The sequence below is a fragment of the Mauremys mutica genome, chromosome 7 (assembly GCF_020497125.1).
Source record: "Mauremys mutica isolate MM-2020 ecotype Southern chromosome 7, ASM2049712v1, whole genome shotgun sequence".
Taxonomy (NCBI): Eukaryota; Metazoa; Chordata; order Testudines; family Geoemydidae; genus Mauremys; species Mauremys mutica.
This window is the reverse complement of record NC_059078.1, coordinates 97962823-97973895: the sequence shown is the minus strand read 5'-3', so window position 1 is coordinate 97973895 and position 11073 is coordinate 97962823.

Sequence of the window (11073 nt, the reverse complement as noted above, 5' to 3'; positions counted from 1 at the left end):
GCGGGGCGAAAGACTAACAAGGGGAGTGGGGAAACCTGATCGATTCCAGCTAGGCGAGGGGGCCCTGCGCAGCAGGCTCTTGCGTAACAACGGCAGAGGTAACCCGGGCGATCTTTAACCCCACGCGGCGGATCTTTAACCCCACCTCACCCCAGCCCGGGGAGAAACACGTTTACTGTATCACACAACCCACAAGGGAAGACCCCCAAATCGGGGAGGGAGAAAGTGAGAGAGAGAGGTGCCAAGTGTCCCTATCGCATCTTATTATTATTTGAACTGCACTATCACGTCCCACTCTGTCACTCCAAAGTCCTGCGTCTCCAGTGTACCCAGCGGAGTTACAGCTTGGGGCCTCATTTGTCTCCCCCAGATTTCCCGTTTCTACCCTTCGAAAGCTGGCAGCCTCGTGGTACGTGTGTGAACGTTCCGGCTGTTTACTCCAGAGCCCCAGACCTTGCTGGTGCCTGAGAACCCAAGCCCAGCTTCCAGATACCAGGAGCTGGAGCTGTCCCGAGCTCCAGCCTGGAAGCCTTTCAAAGCCTGCTCCAGAGTGCAACAGATGTGTGCAGCTGCAGCCTGGGGACATTTTTAGGTCCTGCCTTTGGAGGAGGCAAAAGAGCACCATTCACTTCAGCCCTAACACAAGCCTGGTGGGGACGCACATGATTGTGAATGTGCTAACGTTTGCACACACCACTCAGGTCCCTTTCTAGGTAAATGATGAGGCAAAGTGCCTCCAGAATTTCTTTCTTGGCAAACTGTTGTTAGTTATATAAAAGATTATTTTTCTCCTGTCCAGGCAAGTGGTGGTGCCTCTTGGTCAATATTTGTCCTGTAGTTTCAACATCTTTAGAAGCATTAGAGAAACCCTGTTAAACATTTTCCAGCTATGTGACTCGGAGCAGGGTATGAAAAATCATTCGCAGTAGACCCAGTTCACATATTCACTTCACTTCCGCGTTTTTAAAGAGTAAGGGGCTAAGGCTGTTCGTTAAAGCCCATGCCAAATGTTCATTCATTTCAGAATTTAAAAAAACCCAAAACCTCATTCAAATTCAGAGCTGCTCAACAAGGAGGGGGGGGAGTACTTTGTAAAAGCACATGCTGGGCAGAAATAGGGCACCTAGTCCAATAAACATGTCCTTCCCCTTAAGCTTATCTCAACCCTTCAGTTTCTTCTGTCTCAATACAAATATTAAGCTACGTGATTTAATTTGTTTTGACTAATTATCTTCCTTGTCAGGTTCCTCCATACAGGTTTTAGAGTGGTAGCCGGGTTAGTCTGTATCAGCAAAGAGAATGAGGAGCCCTTGTGGAACCAGAGACTAACACATTTATTTGGGCATAAGCTTTGTGGGCTACAGCCCACTTCATCGGATGCATGTCCAAATCACTGTGTTAGTCTCTAAGGTGCCACAAGTGCGCCTCATTCTTTCTTCCATATAGTAACTACTAATCTAGTGGAACAGTTTGCTTGAATTCTTTGTTTATGCCCCATTTCCTGATTCTCAGGCTGAGATATTTGTTGTTTGGACCCTTTGCACTAAGAGCAATTTATTTTGGTTCTCTTTCTCAGGGCTCATCCTAGGTCAGTTCCATGTTTCTATTAAGAATAAGTTTGAACTCTTGAAGCCATTCCTCATAACAAGTATTCTTACAATCCTATAATACATTAAACTTGTTTGTAGTAAGACCCTATAAAATAGTACATGTAACACATACAAAGGTGCTGTATATTGTAATGTCAATGAGCAAAAGTTTTCAATTTAGAATGAGATTTTTAGTGCTGCCTAAGAAATTTGGACCCATTCAAATTAAAGAGAACAGGGCATCAATATCCCCGGGGCAGCTTTTAAAACCTCTCCCTTAATTCCTGTTAATACTGGTGGGAGATGGATACACATAGGAGGCTCAGATACATGGGTGCACAACTCCATATAACTGATCTGCTTTGTCCATCTTCTCACAAGATCAATAGCAACAATGAAGAGGGGGTGTAACTAACTTTATTACCCTTGATAGCCCTAGGCTGTTTATTTAATGTCAGATAAAACATTTCTATACTTTCTCTCTGCCACCTGTTACCAGCCGTTCTCTTGATTCTGACCTCTGCAAAATCTGTATCCTTATTTTTAATCCCAAATCAGTTTTTAGGATCAGGTCTGTGCCTCTAATATTATACTAATATAATTCCCCTTTGAAAACATTATGACTGGAATTTTCAAGAGTCTAAGGGAGCTGGGCACCCAAACCCCATTCAAATTCAATGAAATTTGGGTACATAACTGCCTCAGGTTCCCTTGAAAATACTGCCCTCAGAGTTTATTACATGTATGCCTGGCATTTTTATAGGCAACAGGCCCAATCCAGCTTTCACCGAGGTTGCCAGAGTATCATCATCAGTCACTGTCCTGACCACACCCACAGGCAGGATTCAACATTGCAAAGATAACCCTCTGCAAGTTAATGTTGACTCAGTTAATGATAATTTACAGTAGGTTGGCCTGCGAGTTTGATGAGAGACTAGCTACCATCTTTCAGCACCATTCCATCCAGATCCATATATCCAGAGTGTAGCACTGCAGGTGTTATGTCCCTCCACTCATGGAGGGACACAGATCATGTGAACACAGATCATATGAAAGGAAATGAATGGCTCATAGATTCTTGGAAAAGCTTAGGAGGAAGAAAAAACATTCTTAAAGCTCCAATATGATGTAAGCAAAAGAACTATTTATAAAACTCAGCATACATTTACAAAATTTATAGCAGATCAACATGAGTTGGTAGTCAAACTTGTGCAGTTTCACTAGCTGATTCTTAAATTTTGACAGCATATTGTGAAAAATATGGACATTTTGAAACCAGTATGTATTTTTTCAGCTGCATTTTACTGAGAAAAAAATTATTCTAACTTTAAAGTTAGTAAAGACGGGGGAAAGAGAATTTCTGGCACTGATTTTCCATTAAAATGCTTTCCCCACGAATAGCCTGTAAAAGTATTTAATATTTTCCATAATGACAGTAACTATATTTTCCATAATGACAGTGACAGTAACTATAGTGAAAAGGTCAGATTTTTAAAGGAAACTAGAAAAGAAAGCTTTCGCTGTATGATTTATTTAGCTTCATTATGACTTTATAATGAAAGAAAATTAGGAAGGAACAAGAGAGAAAATAACTATTAAAACATTTCTAACACTGAAACATTTCAGTTTAAATATTGAAAGGACTAGAATTTTATTCATGGCAACATAGTAAGATTTTAGTTCTTAGGAGAAATGCTGGCTCAAAGTATTGGCAATAGGATATAGAGCATTTAGTTTAAGTCTTGTCCAGCTTGATACAGATAGAAAGACTTTTTGTTCCCATCTTCTGGTTCTTTGTTGGCTAGTTATTATTTATTTCTAGGGCCTCGTTCACAAGTAGCAGTGTGCAGGGCACTATCTTCTGAGATCAGGTCCTTTCTAACAAGAGGCAACAAATGACATGAAATGAACCAGTGATCTCAGTGTACTTTGTAGGACACAAACATCCACATCACGGTCACAATTGCCCCACCCCTTCCAGTTGACAGCAGTTAAAGCATACAGGCCAAGGACACAATGGGCTGAAAAACGTTATTACTTGCACTGCTCCTGCCTGTGTATTTGTTTTGTAGTTAAAGAACTTACATCTTCCAAAAATGACAACCTGACTCGTTGCTTGAGCACTAATTTTAACTCAGAGTCTTCAAAAAGAGTAATTAGAATAATTTGGTTTTTAAAAATGTTAACTGCATTTTCAGCAGCAAAGTGGTCTCCCTTATAAAGATTGTGATTCTGTGCTAACAAATTTCTCTTCTAGATTCCTTGAGAGAAAAAGGGTTTGTATCTGCTTATAAGTCTGCTTTTAATGGGCTCTACCATCTCCTTCCTAGATTTACTTCTGAGCAGACAGGAAGCAAACTTGAGATAATTCATTTGCAATAATATTGTTTCCTTCTGAACACTAAACACATCGCCCAAATCCATCTGTCCTGGTTTATTCGTCATGCTGACTATGACAGTTAATTTTCCCTTAGTATATGGAATACAGTGCTATTTATATTGATGAAAATGGAATGTTCAGAGTGGAAAATTAAAATATACCACATATTGTCAATTAAGTGGAAAGAGAGGTTTTCAAGTGCTTTTGTTTTTGTTTCTTTGTCGTCCACATCAGAATTTTGTTTCCTGGGCAAGTCCTTAGAACCTGTCTAGAAACCCCCAGGATTTCTCCAGTTCCCATTTACTCCCTACACACTCAAAAATTCCAATGTCACAACACATTGTTCTTGCAGCAAATGAAAGAAAGAGATGCATCTAGTGCCAGACAATGTCTCTTCTGAGTTGGTCAGACGCACTGTCTCACACCACAGACTCAGCATGCTGCTTGTGCAGTACATCCAGGCCCTGCCACTCTGGAGCAAGGGACCAAACTCAAGACTCAGACTCTCTATGTGCTGAAATAGTATGCTCGTGCTAGGCCATGAGAATGGCCTTTTTGCAGTCAGTATTAATTTTTTCCTAGTCTGTGTTTATATAAGGATCCACAACTGCATTAAGCTAAAATAAAATAAGAAAAGCGCTGTGTGTCTTTTCTTCTAAGAGGTCAGATGCAGATGAATTTGAAACAGAGTTTAAATTACATTTAAAACAAAGTTACATACATGTATGGGAGTTCTCCAAGGAACAAAGCCAGAGCTGCAGGCACTCTTCTCTCAGAGACCACTAGCCCATCCTAGTCCTACGGGGCACTGTGCTGCAGAAGAGACGTAAACGCAGGCCTTGCAGACCAAAGATCTTCACAAGAGTGGGGACTTTAATCCCAGTGTCCTGGCCAAATACCAACCTGGGGGACTCCATTCCAATTATGTACCATTTCCCTGCAGCTTCACTTCCTCTTCACATTGTACCTAAATTGTTATGTAGTAATGGTCTATGTTTGGTATTAAACAGCAACTACATTTAATCCCAGAAGTGGATGTATTTCAGTGGAGGTGTGGGAGGGGGTTAATAAGTCTAGTTTGCATATCTGTTAAGTTTGTGAAAGTGCTTTGGGATGTTTCAGAATAAAAGGCGTTATATATGTGGGAAGTTATTGTTTATTATAGTATTGTTGTTATTGTTTTGTATTGACAAAATAAAACCCATGAAAGGCAAAACCAAAGAAAATGAGGGTACTCTATGGGATACAACATCAGCAATTCAAAGTGAAGAATGTTTCCAAATGTGTTAAATCTGGTTTACCATTGTTTAGCTACATGTGGCTTATCCATGATACAAACAAAAGTAATTGCTGGCATCACAAAATCCCAACATTTAATTCCTTTCTTTGACTGGCAGAGCCACTCAGGAAATGGAGGTGAGGCTTGGCAGCTCTAAACAGACTGATTGACACCAAAGCAAAATTTGCTTTTACATAATTAAATGTGGGAAACAACTGAATCAAGGTTTATCATTAGAATACTTAGTTGCTTTTTAGCATTTTCCTGCATAGCTGAGTCAATTGCTTCCATCTATAATAATCATTTCAAAAGCAAGTATGTTTCATCACACTTTTCCTGTTCTGATCCAAATTGACTAAATAATAATATGATGCTACACTTTCACAGCACCTTCTAGGCAAGGAGATCAATGCACTTAACAAACATTAATGAATAAAAGCTCACCAACCTTTGGGTGAAATCTTGGACCCATTGATGTAAATGATAAAACTCCCATTGACTGCAATTGTGCCAGGATTTTACCCAAAATCCTTAGGATAAAGGTATTTTTATTATTTCTCGTTTATAGCTTCTATAGTATCTCAATCACATCAAGAACGAAGGGCTGATGCTGCAATCCTTACGTGTGCAAATAACCCTTATTCACTCAAGCCAAAGGGATTACCTATGTGCAGACGACTCACATGTGTATAATAGGTGCAGAATCAGGCCCATAACTGTTGGCCTAATGGAATTACTCTGGATTTACACAAGTGTATCTGAAATGAGAATTTGGCTCCCAGTGTGCAATTTACATCACTGTTCACATAATTGATTAATAATTTATGGATCTCTTTTTGGCAGCCCAAGAACTGGTATTGGATAATGGCATTTAAGAGTGCCACAGCATCATGAACTATAGCAGAGATGACCTGTACCCGCTGATTTGAGAGGGGGGGGGGTGCAAGTGAGGGCAGCAGCTTCAGCAGAAGTTACTGTGCATGCTCAGTCTGTGTGACTCATAGGATCAGAATCCATTTCAGTAGATAGGATAATTTTTACTGTGACAAACAAATTAATATTCAAACCAGAGAAAGTAACCATCAACAACCACTGACTAGTAACATCAGTAAGTGCCTAGACAAATCAAGGATCAGCTTCTTCCTGGAAACCCTTTCTGTCCTCCTGCTTTCCAATGGATTTCCATCTATTGCACTACAAGTAAGCACAAACATATCCAGTGAGTGAAACCGTCAACAAGGCATATTGTCCTGTCAAGATAGCATCAAAGAATAGCTCAGAAGTGCTGGCAGGTGAATTTTTCCTGATAGCAGAAAGAGAAGTTGTATCAGTGAGTACTTTTGCTGCTTATTAAATCATTGTCATTCAATTTTCTCATAATGCTTCCTAGGGGGAGCTTTGCAATTAGTGCTCTGGTTAACTGACTAGTTTAAAATCTATTTTTTAGCAGTTCAGTGTGAGAGAGAAAGAGATGAACCAGGTTAGTTTATTTGCCCATTGTTTTAAAATCATAATGTGCATTACATGTCATAAAGCTGTTTTGGATCGAGAGATTTATTATAGATTTTAAATGCTTTTTAGATTAGATAAACATGCATGCATGCAATTTGCCAGGGAAGAACTAGAAGGAGAGAGAGAGAGAGATTAGATACAAAATGGTAACAATAAATATGGTAGATGTTTTGCAAAATGTTAATCACTATTTTTTTAACCTGGTGTTTAAGACCACATGGCAAATTTTTAGATGCATCTTTTGTTAATATTATAATTGTTCTTGTTGTACCCTCAAAAGAAAACATGTACTAGCTTTTCTTGACATGCAATTCTTCGGAGATATTCCTCTAACAAAAACTGTTATACATGGTACCTGTCAGGTGAATTTCAGGGCTTGGCTACACTTGCAAGTTGCAGCACTGGTAGAGGCTTTCCAGCGCTGCAATTAGTAACCATCCACACCTGCAAGGCACATCCAGCGCTGCAACTCCCTGGCTGCAGCGCTGGCTGTACACCTGGCCAGGTTGGGGTGTAGCAATTGCAGCGCTGGTGATCCAGCGCTGCTCATCAAGTGTGGACACACACCAGCGCTTTTATTGGCCTCCAGGGAATAAGGAGATATCCCAGAATGCTTTTAACTAAATTACTTTCTTTGTTTTGTTATGCAGCCTCTCTTTGTTTTGTTGTGAACTCCGATCGGAGCTCCGTTGAACTGCTTATCTAAAAAACAAACACTGATCACAGCAAACAGGAGCTATCTGTACCTGGCTGTGAACGATCAAATGAGAGGCAAACAGTTTGCTTGACAGAGAAACAGCATTGGATGCAGGCTGTTTGCAATTAAGACTAAGGGTTCGCGAACATTTTGTGATTTTTCAATCCAGGGAAGCTAACACACAGTGTTGGCTCCAAAAATCCACTCTCTCTATCTTCCCCGCTCCCTGTCACAGTACACCACAGGGAGTGAGTGAAACAGCGGGGAGTCCGTGTTGGAGGCAGGCTGTTTGCAATTAAGAGTTAAGACTAAGGGCTCGCGAACATTTTGTGATTTTTAAATCCAGGAAGCTAACACACAGTGTTGGCTCCAAAAATCCACTCTCTCTATCTTCCCCGCTCCCTGTCACAGTACACCACCCTCCACCCCCCTCTTTTGAAAAGCAGGTTGTTGCCACTTGAATGCTGGGATAGCTGCCCATAATGCAGCACTCCCAACAGCGCTGTAAATGCTGCAAATGTGGCCACACACCAGCGCTGGTAGCTGTGAGTGTGGCCACACACCAGCGCTGGCCCTGCACAGCTGCACGACCAGCGCTGTAACTCCCAGCGCTGCAACTTTCAAGTGTAGCCAAGCCCTTAGTTCTTGTAAAATGTTTTACAAACTTTAGCTACTTAGGCCTGGTCTACACTACGCGTTTAAACCGGTTTAAGGAGCGTAAAACCGATTTAACGCCACACCCGTCCACACTAAGAGGCCCTTTATATCGATATAAAGGGCTCTTTACACCGGTTTCTGTACTCCTCCCTAACAAGAGGAGTAGCGCTAGTATCGGAATTACCATATCGGATTAGGGTTAGTGTGGCCGCAGATCGACGGTATTGGCCTCCGGGTGGTATCCCACAGTGCACCACTGACCGCTCTGGACAGCAATCTGAACTCGGATGCAGTGGCCAGGTAGACAGGAAAAGCCCCGCGAACTTTTGAATATTTCCTGTTTGCCCAGCATGGAGTTCCGATCAGCACGTGTGGCGATGCAGTTAAAAATCAAAATAAAGAAAGAGCTCCAGCATGGACCATGCGGATGTGATTGCTGTAAGGGCAGGCAAATCTGTTCTATCAGCGCTCCGTTACAGAAGACGAAATTCAAAATCATTTTTAAAAAATCTCCAGACAGACGCCATAGCAGGGACCCAGCGCACTGCTGCGTGACAAGCGTAACGGAAAGCCAAAGAATCAAATGGACGCTCATGAATGGGGGACTGGAGCTGGGACTGGAGGACACAAGCAATCCCACAGTGCCTGCAGTCTCCGAAAAGCATTTGCATTCCTGGCTGAGCTCCAAATGCTTCTAGGGTCAAACACAGTGTCCGTGGTGGTTCAGGACATAGCTCGGCAATTTACGCCCACCCCCACCCCCAGAAGTGAAAGAGAAAACAATCCTCTCACGACTCTTTTACATGTCACCCTATCTTTACTGAATGCTGCAGATAGACGTGATGCTGCAGCACTCAACACCAACATCCTTGCTCCCCCCCAACCATGGGTGGCTGATGGTACAATATGGCTGATATCCATCGTCATCATCAGCCTATTGGCACATGGGGCAGTGCAAAAGGACTGGTAACCATGCCGACTAGCATCAGTGAGGTCGATCAAGGGCGCCTGCTCCTAATTTTTCCTGGTAGATGGTGCAGTATGGCTGGTAACCGTCTTCATCATAGCAACAGATGGAGCTCAGCCCCCACCCTTCATGTGTAAAAAAAAGATTCAATTGCCCCTGGACTAGCAGCGAGATGCTGGGCTCCTCTCCTCCACACTGCTTAATGTCCTGTCTGGACTATCATAGCAGCTGGAGGCTGCCTTCCACTCATTTCTCACTAACAAGTCACTGTGTCTTATTCCTGCATTCTTTATTACTTCATCACACAAGTGGGGGGACAATGCTACAGTAGCCCAGGAAGGCTGGGGGAAGAACGGAATCAACAGATGGGGTTGTTGCAGGAGCACCCCCTGTGAATAGCATACAGCTCATAATTTCTGCAGGATCTGACACAGAGCAGCTGTGCTCTCTGGTTCTATGATACAGTGGTTCTCTAGTACACTTGCCCATATTCTAGGCAGGACTGATTCTATTTTTAGATACCAAAAAGGAGGAATTGACTCAGGGAGTCATTCCCAATTTTGGCTTTTGCGCCCCTGGCTGATCTCAGCCAGGGGCACTTATGACAGCAGCAAATGGTGCAGTGCAAAAGGATTGGTAACCATGATCATCTTATTACCAATTTATGGTATGGTAGATGGTACAGTATGGCTGGTAACCATCTCTGCTGTCATGCAAAAGCAAAAGCATGCTGCTGTGTAGCGCTGCTGAATCGCCTCTGTCAGCAGCATCTAGTACACATACGGTGACAGTCACAAAAGGCAAAACAGGGCTCCATGATTGCCATGCTATGGCATCTGCCAGGGCAATCCAGGGAAAAAAGGCGCGAAATGCTTGTCTGCCGTTGCTTTCCCAGAGGAAGGAGTGACTGACGATATTTACCCAGAACCACCCGCGACACTGATTTTTGCCCCATCAGGCACTGGGATCTCAACCCAGAAATTCCAAGGGGCGGGGGAGGCTGTGGGAACTATGGGATAGCTACGGAATAGCTACCCACAGTGCAACGCTCCAGAAATCGACACTAGCCTCGGACCGTGGACGCACACCACCGATTTAATGTGTTTAGTGTGGCCGCGCGCACTCAATTTTATACAATCTGTTTTGCTAAACCGGTTTATGTAAATTCGGAATAATCCCGTAGTATAGACGTACCCTTAGTTGTTGCAGCGTACTGTGAAATAGGGAAATAGTGTCATCCTAATTTTGCAGATGGGGAAACATGCAGAAATGTTAAGGCCCAGATTTTTAAAAGTACTTAGGTGTTGTGCTGAGCATTGCAATGCCCGACTGATTTAGGAGCATAAATCTCACTTTCAAAAAGGGTTTTAGATATTTATGAGCCTTAATCTCATTGATTAGTGATGGGATTTAGGCTCCCAAGTACCTAAATCACTTAAAAATGAGATTTAGGCACCTAAATCAGTTAAGCATTGTAACGCTGAGTCAGGGGTGGCTCTAGCAATTTCGTTGCCCCAAGCACGGTGGCACGCCGCGGGGGGCGCTCTGGCGGTCGCCGGTCCTGCAGCTCCGGTGGACCTCCTGCAGACGTGCCTGCGGAGGGTCCGCTGGTCCCGTGGCTCTGGTGGAGCATCCGCAGGCGGGAGGTCCACCGGAGCCGCCTGCCGCCCTCCCGGCGACAGGCAGAGCGCTCTGGGGTCTGGAGCCAGCCCTACGCTGAGTGCAGCAATGGCTAAATACCTTTAAAAACCAAGGCCCAAGTGTCATTGCCAGGATTACAATGCTTGTGTCCTTTGCTGTCAGTCACATGCTTTGTCCATACACTAATTTGCATTCCATGCTATTGAGTAACCCACACTAGTGAGCAAAGACTACATTGCACCGAAGCCATCTCAGTTGTAGGCAGCCAGCTGGGAGAAAGTCTGCAGCAGCTGCTAGTGCTGCCAGTGGCAACCAAGCAAGACCTTCAACCTACAGCAGCAAATTACTCTA